At 48.1% G+C, this 10,191-nt stretch overlaps 1 long non-coding RNA gene across 1 annotated transcript; it reads left to right on the top strand.

The window, feature by feature from the left end:
- Nucleotides 1-6,225: 6,225 nt before the first annotated feature.
- LOC107135428 lies at nt 6,226-9,673 on the top strand. Its single transcript, XR_001502563.2, has 3 exons — nt 6,226-6,377; nt 7,852-8,016; nt 9,406-9,673. It is a non-coding gene; the product is annotated as an uncharacterized LOC107135428 (long non-coding RNA).
- The last annotated feature ends 518 nt before the right edge of the window (nt 9,674-10,191 follow it).

Here is a 10,191-nt window from a genome sequence, read left to right on the forward strand (position 1 = left end):
TATTCACTTGGTAAATATCAGCATACAGAATAGGGGGTGGAGGGTGCTGTCTCCTCCTCCAGACCCTCTGGGCTCTTCCCTTCCCTACCTGGTGCAGGCCAGAGACCTGGGCCATCCTCCATCCTCCCTTCCTCCCACTATGTCCTGACCTGTCACCAAGCCTCCTCAATCTCACCTTCTAAAACTCCTCACATGCAAAATATTGATAAGAGAGGAACGTGGGTGCAGGAACAGGGAGGTTCTGTGTGTGATTCCCTGTATTCGAAGGTGAGTCTATTTCCAGAACAGAAAGTTCCATTTAAAAAAAAAAGATAAATGCATTCTCTCAAATTGGGCTCTCTGCTCCATCACTTGCAGAATCCAGCCTTTCCCCATCTCTCTGCCTCCCTCTCTTGCCCACCTCGGCCGGAGTCCTCTTTACCCCCTGGCAGCCACCCTTACATCAGCAGACCTGCCACCTCCAGGGGTGAGGCAGGTGGTGGCTGGATCCTCCTGCTAGACCGTAGTTTAAACTACTTTTAATTGAAGGGTGTCAGGACATGAGATATAGTTCAGTGCTCGGCCAGCTGTGCTTTCCCTGAGCGGGGGATCGGACCGGGTCCTAGTTGAGGTTAAAGTCCTCAAAAATGGGATTTGTGCCCTTTTTATATAAAATAGACCTGATGGTGTTATCTGTGAACCAGGAAGTGGGCACTCACCAGACACTGGATCTACCAGCACCTTGATCTTGGGTTTCCCAGTCTCCAGAACCGTGAGAAATAGACTCCTGTTATTTACAAGTCACCCAGTCTGTAGTATTTTGATAAAGCAACCTGGACAGACAGACAAGGGGAAAGGACCTTCACGTGGATACGACTTAGAGAGAAAGGTCTTGCCTTAGAACTTCATTTGATCCTTACAATAGCCCTGGGGTGGGGCTTGACATTTCTCACTCTAAAGATGAAGAAACTCAAGCCTTGGGAATTTGACGAGGTATTTTAGGTTATACAAGTAGTAAACCATGGGGTGCCCATTTGAACCCGTGAGTCCGATCATTTTACTGAAAGACCTTTCTTCTTTCTTAAGGAAACAAGTCCATGTAAATCCGGTGGTGGGGGAAAAAAAAAAAAACTTGGTGGCAGTGAGACGTCATTGAACCAGAGCCCAGAAGATGAGGATCTGAGACCCTGAGGGGCGTCCCTTGGTTGTAAGTTTCATGAGGGCGGGAATTGTATTGTCCCAAGTCCTCTGCTGGAAGGCACTTAGACCCCACATAGGAGCCTGGGTCTTCTGAATTGGTCCTTTTCAGACCATAGAGAAGGCTCCAGGGTGGGCCTCCAGCAGTGGCTGCTGGCTACCAGCCCTTGCTATGCCCCAGTTGGGGTGCTGAGTTAAGAGTACTGCGTCTGGACTCAGTTGTGTGGTTTGAATTGGGTTCTATTCCTTACCTTCAGTGAATTCTGTGTCAAGTTGCTTTAAACTCCAGGTGCCTCAGTCTCTTTTCTCTAGATAAGGATTAAATGAGATGATGTATGGAAAGTGCTCGTCTTAGACCCAGAACCAGGAAGGACAATGGCATTGTACCATCTGCACTGGGCCTGCTCCAATTTCTGAGGCCAAGTGGCCCAGCACAGAGATTGCTGCCTCGGGACGTGAACTCTTCAGGTAGCTGCTGAGGTCCCCGATCCAGCCTGCATGTCTGTCCCTCCAGAGCTGTGCCATCTTTCTCTCATCTCTCCAGCTGGGCTTGGTCCATTCAGTGTGGCCACCATGGGGTCCCCAGATGGACCTGGGTCTCTGTGAGGCTCTGATTCAGCTGTCAATTTGCAGATAATGAAGACAGAGGGACATGTTGGGCTGCACTGTTGTGGTGTGCCTAGCAAAATCCAGATTGTGGGAAGCTCTGTGCATGTTTAGTACTTGGGTTTTATTTTAAAGTATAAATTTTATTTTGTGTGTGCAGTTGTATTATTGTTTTGGGTACCGGGGATTGAACTCAGGGGCACTCAACCACTGAGCCACATCCCCAGCCCTGTTTTGTATTTTATTTAGAGACAGGTCTCGTTGAGATGCTTAGTGCCTCGCCACTGCAGAGACGGCTTTGAACTCGCTATCCTCTTCCTCAGCCTCCTGAGCCGCTGGGATTACAGGCCTGCGCTACCGCTCCCTGCCACTTGTATTATTCGAGAATAAAATAATTGTTAAAAATTCACACCGGGGCTCATCCCAGCACTGCCGCACAAAGGCCAGCCCCCCAGCTTCCTGCCTCCATCCTGCCTTGGCCATGACCAGGACCCATTCAGAACATTCTAACCCGAGCCAAAGCCCAGGCAGACTTGCTCTCAGTCAGTGTGTGCACACGTGTGGGGGGGTGTGCGCGTGCCTGTGTGTCCCCATCATCTATGTGCCCACCTCACTTCTCAGGTTGTACCTTCTGAGGCAGGTGGCAGCCTCTCCCCTGCCAAGTGCATTGTCTTCAGCGGCCACTTTTAATCGCTGTTGCCTGAAGTTTAGAATTTCTACCCATAGAGAAGGAATCCAGCCTGAACCCTAACTCTCTAGAAGGTATCGAGCCCCCTAATCTGCTTGCTGGCTGGACCTTCCTCAGGTGACCTGCAGAGAACCCCTTCCTAGGTGACGTGGGCCGTGCCCGCGTTTCACGGTCCTCGTTTTTATCGCCTTCCAACTCCCGTCTGCCCTTTTCTTTTCTTGCTTTACACTAATTTTTTTCCTCCTTTCTGCATTTGGAAATAAAAGGGGAAAAGCCATGAAACAGGACAAAAGAGAGAGAAGTGGAAAAGAGAGACGTCCCTCTCCTCTCTGTCTGGGACGTTACCCCCATGTACCCTGGCCACAGTCCATCCCTCCTACAAAGTGAGCAGTCAGTTCTGTTGTAGAGGAGCACAAGGACCCCCAGAGAGGCTGAGGAGGAACGGGAAATGGAAGAAGCCAGAGGCGGGGACTTAGGAGAAGGTCGTCCACTCTCCCCTAATGTGGCTGCTTCCTTAACTACACACCCAGGATCCTTCTTCATGCCCCGAGGCCAGGAGCCCCACATTGATAGTTCAGAACTTTCCACAGACCCACCAACTCTGAGGGTCTTGCTCTTCCCTGGGGCTTCCTTGTAGACTTTTCTCCTCTTAATTTCTCTTCCACTGCCCCTTCCTCTTTTGCTTCGGAAGGTCCCAGTGAACCTTGCCAGACTTGGACGTGCCCAGACAGATGGCGCAAACAAAGAACCGAGAACCAAATGCGCTGACCTTTGGCCCTCTTGGTGGCCGGCAGGCGGTTATTCTGACAGTTCTACAGTAGGAGCCAGAGAACAAGGATTACAAACCCTCCCCGCCGTGACAAGGCTCAGGGCCACTCAGGCAGCAGGATCTAAAGGCTGAGGTCGAAGGAACGGCAGACTAGGTGCAGAGAAGGCTGAAATTAAACCCACACCGTGTCAGCCCGGAGTTTTCGTGGCTGCCAAGTTCTCTGGATCTATCATTATGCCTGCGTCATCTTTTTCTAACCACCATCTGAGCCGCGGACGCGTTGATATTCCGTACCCATCATTCAGTGGCTATTTACTGAGTCCTACTCGGACACCACCTAGCAAATTGCTGTGAAGTCAAGTGCTAACAGCCTCCCCTTAGCAATCTGGTGGTGGAACTCTGAAAACCATGGGGAAGATAATCACATACTGGCTGCGTAGTTGGTTAGCACCAAAGTGAACGCACCACTCAGGCAGAGGAGTTCAAAGCAAGGTGAACGGGGGAGTAATGAATGTCCTAAGGCTGCCCTAACAGGGAGCCCCCTCAAACCGGGGGCTTGGAACAACAGGAGTTTATTCTCTTACAGTTTTGGAGGCTAAATATCTGAAATCAAGGAAGGTTAGGCTATGCATCCTCTGAAGACTCTAGGGGAAAATCCTTCCTAAACTAGGGGTCTTCAGTTCTGGTGGTTGATAGCCTTAGTATATCATGGCGTCTTGCTGTACCACTCTGGCTTCTGCCTCCATCTCTCCTGTGTTCCCTCTGTGTGTGTCTGTCTCTGTGTCGAAGTTTCCCTCCTTATGAAGACACCAGTCGTTGGGTTAATGCCCACCCCCATTGCAATATATCATGTTTTAACTTGATCCCATCTGTGAGCATCCTGTTTCTACCTAAGATCACATTCACAGGTACTGGGACTTCCACATGTCTTTTTGGGGAATATAATTCATCCTCCAACAGGGAGTTAAGAAAAAGGGTGGGAGGAAAAAGTGACATGTGTCCTTTAGCAGCGCAGTCATAGAACAGTACCCTGGAAGCGGGAATGGACAGTCATGAAGAATATAACAGAAGACCAAGGATCCTGAGGGCAGGCCCTTGAGAGACGGTAGTTTCCTAGGATTGCTGTAGCAAAGCACTACAAATACTGAGGTTTGTTGTTGAAACCAGGAATCAGAAATCAAGGTGTTGCAGGGTCTTGGGCTTCCTGAGCTCTAGGGGAGGACCCATCCTTGCGTCTTTGGATGCTGGAGGTTGCAGGGGGCAGCAGAGCTCCCAACCCTCTCCTGTCCAGACCCGCTCCCTCTGTTTCCCTGAGCCTTCTCCCCGTCAGTGTTCCTAAGAACGCCTGTCATCAGATGTCAGGCCCATCAGGGTTATCCAGGATGATGTCATCCCAAGATCCTTCACTGTATCTGCAAAGAGTGTTTTTTTTTTTTCCTAATAAGGGTGTATTTGCAGGTTCTAGGGCAGGGACGTGTCTCGTTGGGGACACCACTTAACCCACTACAAGTGATATTCCCACTTTAATTCTTCACCCATTCGCTCATAAATCCTTGCTGAGCACTTTTGTCATGGGCTATTCTAGGAGCCGAGGACAGCAGTGCGGGCTCCTGTTCTTCGTAGCGTTTGTGTTCTCGGGGAGCAGATGGACCACCTAGGGTTTTAAAAATAGACGAGAAAATATGAAGGAGTGACAAGGGCTATGAGGAAAATGCAAGGGGGACCTGGGACAGAGAGGTGACAGGCTGAGGGCTGAGTGCCAGGAAGAGTCGGCTATGCAGAGACCTGGGGATGAGCATTCCCAGGGGAGGAAACAGCAAGAGCAAAGGCCCTGGGGTGGGAGTGTGTGTGGCCTGCTAAAAGACCAGGAAGACAAACAGAGTGGCTGGGACATGAGGAGCAAGAAGTGGCAAGAGGTGGGCCTCTGGGGCCTGGACACCTGGGAGGAAGCTTGGCATTCATCCCAAGGGCCCGGGAACCTATTGTTTCAGGCAGGGGACACTGTGATCTCAGCTAAGCATTCAAAAGCTGACTCTGGCTGCTGGGGAAGCGGGCTGTGGGTGAGTCAGGAGGGGAAGTGCAGCTGGGCTAGGTGGAGGGGAGATGGAGGGGACAGTTCAGATGTTTCCTGGAGGAACACGTGACCAGAGTCCCTAATGGGCTGGTCATGTAGGTGAATAAAGAAGAGAGTGGAGAGTGAATCCGAGGCTTTAGAAGTGAACAGAACATAAAACAAAATTTACCATCTTAATTTTTTTGTGTTTGTGAAACTGGGGATTCAGCCAGGGGGTATATCCCGTCCTTTTTATTTTTTATAATTTTGAGACAGGGTCTTGCTAAGTTGCCCCAGCTGACCTTGGGCTTGTGATCCTCTTGCCTCCGTCTCCCGAGTAGCTAGGATTACGGGGGTGCACCACTGGGCCCAGCGCCATTGTAACCTCTTTCAAGCGTACGATTTAGCGCATCCCCAATGTGCAACCGTCACCATGATCAGTTGCAGAGCTGTTGGGGGTCTGTGTCTTGTGCACTGGGCCACCGGCGCCCTCAGGAGATCTGGCTGAAGGCAGAGCAGGAAGTTTCTTGGAGCCCAGTTTAGAAACTGCAGGTAAAGGTCCCGCCTCCGACGGGACCCTTCTTTCCTCCAGTTGTTTATGGTGGGCTCCTGGGGACAGGGAGCATGGTATCATTCTTTAGTTTTCTTTTCCTTCTGCCTCAGCAGAGCCCAGGAAAAACCCTAGCACGGCAGTGCTTGGTAACTTCCTCTTGACCTTAGTTAGGACGGAGGCCTTGATCCTCTACCCTTCCTGCCTCCCCAGCGCACATGCACCGGAAGGGTTAAAATCCTTTCTACACTGACATGAAGTGTGGCTTCCCCGGGGCCACAGGGGTGCATCAATTATGGAGAGGTCGCTGAAGGACAGAGGAGGAGCCTGCTGTCTCCAGCTGAAACCCTAGAGGAGCCAGGGGCCGGCGGGGGGAGTGGCCTTTAGGGACTGGCTTGGGGACGCCTCTGACGATTAAATGAATAAATCGAACTCAGGATGGAGACTGGGCTATTTTCTGAACGGTTCCGTTTTGATAACCCTCTGATGTGACGCTGAGTGAGGTGTTCCATGGGTGAGAAAAGCAATCATGTAGGTAAGTGAGTGGAACATTCAGAGACCAGCCCAGGAGACAGCTGATCACGTCTACCATCTTACTGCACAGGGAGAGCCACTGCTTTGGGAAGGTTATTCCCTCTGCTGTGGCCTGAGTATGGTGTCCCCCAAATTCCTATGGTGATACTGAACCCCTAATGTGGTAATATCATGAGGTGAGGATTTTTGAGAAATGACTAAGTCCTGAGGGTGGCACCCTCTGAATGGGATTGGTGACCTTATAAAAGAGGTTGAAGGCAGCACCCCAGCCTTCTTCCACCATGTGAGGACCCAGAGGAGCCCTCTGGGAAACAGAGACTGGGCCCTCACCAGACACTGCCGTGGCCCCCTGATCCTAGACTTACCAGCCTCCGGGACTGTGAGACATAAACTTCTATTCTTTTTTTTTTTTTTTTTAATATCATTATTTTGTTTATTTATTTTCATGTGTTGCTGAGGATTGAACCCAATGCCTCACATGTGGGAGGCAAGCATTCTGCCACTGAGCCACAAACCCAGCCCAGCATTCCAGCTTCGTTTTTTTTTTTTTTTTTTTAGAGAGAGAGAGAGTGAGAGAAAGAAAGAGAGAATTTTTTTTAATATTTATTTTTTAGTTTTCGGCGGACACAACATCTTTGTTTGTATGTGGTGCTGAGGATCGAACCCGGGCCGCACGCATGCCAGGCGAGCATGCTACTGCTTGAGCCACATCCCCAGCCCCTAAACTTCTATTCTTATAAATTATTCAGTCTAAAGTACTTTTTATGTCAGCCTGTTCAGGCTGCCCATCCCCAAGATTGGGCTCTATGAAGTTACATATGTGGGTTGGTCACAATTACTTCTATTGTTTAACTCAAAATTGAGACTAGGAAGATCTCTGTTTTCTGGGTGGTTCCGTTTTTATGATCTTCTGGGATGAAGCTGAATGGAGTATCTTGTATGTAAGTGTATTCGTCCATTTTCTGTAGCTATAACAAAATATCTCAGGCTGGGTACCTTATAAAGTAAAGTTGTTTATTTGACTCAGGGTTCTAGTGGCTAGAAAGTCCAAATGGCATGATGTCAGCAAGTCACAGGCTCCTGGCTATGTCACAACATGGTGGGAGAAACAACCTGCCCTTATGAGAACACACTCCACAAATCACCCCAATCCCTTCCAAGGGTGATGCCTCATGACCTATGGACCTTCCACCGGGCACATCTCTTAGAGGTTCCACCACTTCAACACTGCCACTCTGGGAACCAAGCTTGCAACACATGATTCTTTGGGGGACACATTCAGGCCATATCTAAACCCTACCAATAAGTTAGCAAACTGGTAAAAGACTGACCCAAGAGTTGGTTAGTTACCTTTATCCTCTTATTGCTCTGTGGAGCTTTTGATTGGTTAAATTCCTGTATTAGTTTCTACTGATGCTGTAACAAATTACCACACACCTGGTGGCTTAGAAGAACATAAGGTTATTGTCTTACAGCTCTGCAGATGAGAAGTCTCATTGGGCTAACATCTGAGGGTCTGCCCGGCTGCAGTCCCTTCTGGAGGATGAAGGGGAGAATTTATTTCCTTGCTTCTCCCGGACTCTCAGGCCACCCACCTTCCCTGGTTTGTGGCTGCTCCTGCATCGTGAAGGCCAGCAATGGTGGGCTGAGTCTTATCATCTCTCTTGTCTGCTTCTTCCACAGTTAAGGGCCCTGTAATGACATGGGCTCACTGCACAAGCCAGACCAATTTCCTATGTTAAGCTCAGCTGATTAGCAACCTTGATTCTATGAGCTCCTTGAATTCCCATGTGCTATGTGACATAGTCACAGGTTCCAAGGATTAGAAGTGGGCTTTTTGTTTTCTTTTTTTTTCTTTTTTTTTTTTTAGCAGGACTGGGGATTGTCTAAGGCTTCACACTTGTTAGGCACGTGCTACACCACTGAGCTACATCCCCAGCTCTTTTTATTTTTATTTTGAGACAGGGTCTTGCTAAGTTGAGAAGGCTGGCCTGGAACTAGAGATCCTCCTGCCTCAGCCTCCTGAGTTGCTGGGATTACAATGTGCTCCACCACACCCAGTTAATAGTCATTTCTTTTTAAAAATAAAATCTAAACCAATTTTAAATATCATCCTGAAAGGATTAAGTATACAATCTTAAGTTTAGCATATAGGAAATGCTAGAGATACACAGGTTTTAGTATTTTGTCATCTTTTTTTTTTTAATATGTTTCAAGTCGAAAATACAGCTCCAAGTAGGTCAATATATATATGATGAGTAAGAGGGGAAAGAAGTTTAAAAATAGTAATTTATTGACTTATGGTATGGAGAAGATGAGGGTTAATTATAGAGGGGAAGTTTCTTCTTGGTGTGAGTTGTTTTCTATTTGGTGTAGTATGTCTTCTCTCACACGCTCTAACGTAATATAAATCCATTATGAACGTAACAAACATCACCACGAGTAAATGTCACAAGTCCTAGAATCAGTGATTAAAAAGTAAGGTGGACACTGGGTGAATGGCACATGCCTGTAATCCCAGCGGCTTGGGAGCCTGAGGCAGGAGGATGGCAAGTTCAAAGCCAGCCTCAGCAAAAGCCCGGCACTTAGCAACTCAATGAGACCCTGTCTCTAAATAAAATACAAAATTAGGGCTGGGGATGTGGCTCAGAGGACGAATGCTCCTGAGTTCAATCCCTGGTACCCCTCACCAAAAAAAAAAAAAAAAGTGAGGTGGAAGATTCTAGAGGTGAGGTCTCAGGTGTGACAAAGTCTCCTTGCTTACCCTCCATATTTAAGAATACCCTAATTTTTGAGCAAATACATTTTTCAGCGGTACCACTGGTTTTTCCAGTAACGACCGGTCTGCATTGCTAGGTACCCTCTCGCTGATGCCAACACTGATGAAATAAGATGTCCATTTTTTAATGGATTTTAATTATTTGGTTTTTGGATGATACATTTTATTAAGTCCAATGTATTCAAAGAAGTAAGACCCTGTGTAACTGCTTTAGAAATTGATTGAATATTCTTTGAACATCTAAACCTAGGCAGACCCCTCCAGACAAAGCCCGATTTGTGAGACGGGGCCACGTTGGCAGGCACAGAGCTGCACACCTGTGATCCCAGCATTCCTGAGACTTTGGCCCAAGGATCGCTTGAGCCCTGGAGTTTGAGACCAGCCTCGGCAACAAAGCAAGACCCTGTCTCCAACAAAACAAAAAGAGGCCATTTTAATGTTTTGTTTTGTTGTCATTTTTCTTTCCACAACTTAATAAATCATTCTCCTGGCGCTCGCGGGCTGTGTGGTTGAATCCAGCAGTGGTGTTTTCTGTCTGGTGTGCGGCCTCCTGTAATTAGGCGGAGTCACTTGGAGGAAGTCAAACCTGTGAGACAGCATTTCCCAGCCGTCATTTTTAGGATTTGGAGACCGGGCCATATTGCCCCCCAATAACACTGTGTGCTGTGTTTCCAGGCCCAAGTCCCTTTCTTTCCCCTCAGTGACAGTAGCTCTGTCATCAACACCCCAAATCATGCAGGAGATGGGGGACTCTTTTTTACACCTGTGTCAGGAGGCAAAAGGTGGCTCTTAGTTCAGGATCTCTTACCGGGGCCTTCTGGAAGTGTGAGCCCTTTGGCTAATGAATTCTCCTATTTTAGGTGCTTTTCCTGTAAAGCCATTTCCAACAAAGTGGATTTGAGTAAACATCTTCTTCCACATCTCCTTTCTCTTTTCTGTTTGAGTAACTTTTAATAATTCTCTTTCTCCCTCGGCACAAACTTTGGACAGAGGGACTTTCCACTTTCCCTCCTTCTCTTTTTTTTTTTTTTTTTAG

Source organism: Marmota marmota, unplaced genomic scaffold, assembly GCF_001458135.2.
Source record: "Marmota marmota marmota unplaced genomic scaffold, marMar, whole genome shotgun sequence".
In the NCBI taxonomy this organism is placed as follows: domain Eukaryota; kingdom Metazoa; phylum Chordata; class Mammalia; order Rodentia; family Sciuridae; genus Marmota; species Marmota marmota.